This window comes from Cryptotermes secundus, unplaced genomic scaffold (genome assembly GCF_002891405.2).
Source record: "Cryptotermes secundus unplaced genomic scaffold, Csec_1.0 scaffold1858, whole genome shotgun sequence".
Taxonomy (NCBI): domain Eukaryota; kingdom Metazoa; phylum Arthropoda; class Insecta; order Blattodea; family Kalotermitidae; genus Cryptotermes; species Cryptotermes secundus.
In genome coordinates, this window is record NW_019735490.1 from 48520 (window position 1) to 52199 (window position 3680).

Below are 3680 nucleotides of genomic sequence, written 5' to 3' on the forward strand. Positions count from 1 at the left end.
CATGCCTTGCAAGTCTGATTTGAGCCTTCCGAACAGGTAGAAACCACTCGGGGCCAAATCGGGACTGTACAGCGGATGAGTCAGAAGTTTCCATTTCAATTTCCAGAGGGTTTCCATTGTTGATTTAGCTGTATGGGGGCGTGCATTGTCTTGAAGGAAGGCTACCCGCTTTCCACCTGTCTTCCGCTTGAATCAGAGCTTTACCTTCACGTCTGTTGCCAGGAGGTCTGAGTAATAAGCTGCATTGACTGTTCAGGCATCTGTCGGAAAGTCTACATGGATAACCCCCTGCCAGTCCCAGAAGACTGTTGCCATCACTTTTCTTGCCGAACGGCTCCTCCGCGCTCTCTTGGGTTTGGGAGAACCAGTATGCCGCCACTCACATGATGACTGCTAGGACTCAGGAATGAAGTAGTGCACCCACGTTTCATCAGTGGTCACTGTGGACTTCAAAAATGCATCACCTTCATCTTCAAACTGCTGTAGGAGACGACTGGCAGCTTGCATGCACACCATTTTATTCACGTCCATCAAAGTGCGTGGTACCTACCGTGCATTCACCTTGCGATAGTGCAGGTGGTATTTCACAATGTCTTCTACACTACCAACACTGATGGACAGCATTGCTCCAAGTTCCTTGATAGTGATGCGCCTATTCTCATGAATAAGCACATCTGCATGATCAATGTTTGGCTCAGTGACAGTTGTTCACGGCTGACGATCATGCGGCTCATTCTCCATGCGCTCTCTGCCCTCTCTGAAGCACTTACACCACTCAAACACACGAGTCCGTGAGAGACAGACACTCTTCCCCATACTGTTGTTGGAGTCCATGGTGAATTGTTTTCTCCAACAAGGAACTTGATCACAATGCGTTTTTCCATGCTCCGCAGTACCTTCTGTTTACCCATCACTTTAGCAACTCCCAGACAGGACTGAACAGGTTCTAATCTGAACAGGAAGAGGATGGATGTTGTGGCTTCACTCTCAAGGTTGCACAGCTGCTGTGCAGTGCGGCTTGCTTACACACAAATCAGTCCTGGTCATACATGAACCACCTTGTATTTGCACTTCCTCAGTCACTGCTTATCATCTTTTTACATATTCATGAACTGCATATTTCCACCATTTCGTATATGCGCTTTAATTTTATCCTTTCCCTTCACAGCTGAATACACAGTTGACTGTCTTAAGCCTGCTGAGTGTTCAATTGATGCTAAAGACTTGCTGCTTTTGGCATGCCTAATTAATTCAAACTCTTTCTCAAATGAATTAAGATGTGATGCCAAACTTCATATCACTAGTATCAGCATTTTGATTTTTCCTTTTAACACTCATGTTCAGAAAATAGGCCAAAGTGCACTAAAATAATTATTAATTGCACGGGCAAACACTGCGACACAGACAAAGATGGTGAAGCTGCCATAACTGTTGGTGGGTAGGCTGGGTGATATACAGTGACTGATAAATTTATGTTTTGATATCTGGAAGACCAAAGACTGCATCTGAAAGTTGATTATAATGTCTGATAGACCAAGCTGTATGAAGTCAAATTTTGCCTGTGTGCATGAGGCCATCATTCCAGGTGTGACCATAAGGTCATTCATTGCATGAATCACATATTTGACATCCCATGTTAAATCACCTCTGATGCATACAGTGCAAGCATTCATCGTTTTCTGAACAATACTGTGAAAAATTTGCTCAAAGCATTAAGCCATGGAGCCAGAAAAACACGTTGCTAGGTAAACACATTCCCAAGGTAACACAGTCAACAATAGAATTTCGGTCGCTTAGTAGCCAACATTTCAAAAAGCACGTTTTTTGTGATAATGAATCATTTACATGAATTCCCATGGACACAAGCTAGCCTATATAAAGAACCGTGGAGGATCTTCAAGGATGCACTCATCAGGCAGACATTCAAGGCAGAGGGATATTACCAAGCAATGACTAATTAGCAGACATTGAAGAATTTATCTTATATGTTATAGTTACAGTAATTTTTAGAGTGTTATAATTATTTGTAGTTACAACTTGTGAGTGTCCAATAAATCTGTCCACCTAACCCAGAACTCATTATTATTATACATGCAAACACCTTATGCATGACAATATGTTTGTTTTCTTATTCCAGATAACTTGTAGTCAGTTCCCGAGTCAACTATCCTTCAGTCTGACACGAGATTTTTAGTCACATATTCAGATGTGCCTTAAGTAGTTGTTTGGTTCAGTATAACATGATGATAGTTCAGTTCTGTCAGCTGTCAGCATTACAGTCACTCACATCTTTTCATTGCCTAAAGATTTTATGACAGTAGATTTTGCACCTATGTCATCAATGGTGTAATCGGATGGAAAATTGAAATACACTAGCATTTCATCAACACTGCCTCAAAGTATGAAAGTATGAGTAATTTCTTCCAAAGTGAAGATCTTTGCTGTAAAGAAAGTCTGTATCTCCACATAATCTGTGCATGCCACTCTGTGATTGGCTTAAACTTCTGCTGCTTATGAAATATGATGATTCTGCACAAAACCCATTCTGTCTTTGAATAAGCACATACAGCCAAGTTCATATAGAGCTGGAGTAGCTGTTGTTTCCACCTTGAAATATTTGCTGCATGACACACTGTACTCTCTTGCTGCCTCACAGCTGTTTGTTCGTTCTCCATGTTTATTCGTCATTATCTTATAATCTCCAGTGTCAAGATGAGCAGGGTGAGAATATGGTCTGCTTAAGTATGCAGGTTACATAACCTGACTACAACCTTACCCTACCCTGAATATGGAGGTGTCATTTTTCTCCAGACATTACTATCCACTTACAAGACTACACAGTGTCACTGCTCAGAAATCCACAGTGATAATCTGAAAACTGATACATGTTACATCACGTAAAGTGGTCTCCTTAATCTGCACCTCAAAACTGCTGTTTGTGCAGTGATGGTAGGAAATATTTCTTAGTACAGATTAGTTTATGTAATTTAATGTTTATCTCTTAGATGGGAGATGAGAAGACAGAATGTTCTAAACTGAACTGTAGGAAATATTTTGCAAATTTGGGAATTTTGCCATGAATGTAATTTTTGTACTTAAGTGTTATTCATAAGTGCCTACACTTTGCCACATTTTCAGATATCCCTCTTTGTATTGTAAAGTTTATTGTTATTTGGAACAGTTATTTTCTCACTGCCAGTATGATGTCAGTTATTTCTTTTGCACTTCTGTTTTACCATACATTACTGTATTGTCCTCTTCAGGCTTCTTCTCACTATGAATTTGAAATTCACTGCATGCAGTATTCCACATCTGCTCTCATGTATGTCTGTGCTACCTGTCCATATTCAGTTAAGGTTGAAGTCAGACTTTCCTTTCCTTGCCTTGCAAACACATTTATTTCCACATTGAAAGAGAAAGTGCAACTGCTGTTGCCTTCCAACCAGATGGTACTCCACCCCATTTCAGCCTGAAGTTCACCTTGCTCTTTGCACTAGGTTTTCAGGTTGGATATTGGAGGAGTTGGATCAATAGCCTGGCCGCCAAAGTGTCTTAATGTAATACAGCGGTTGAATTTTCAGACATTATGTTTATTTTTAAGTATTTATTTTGGATAAAAATATTTTGGAGACTGAACTATGTCTCCATCCAGAGGTAACATGCCTACTCAATTAGGCCCA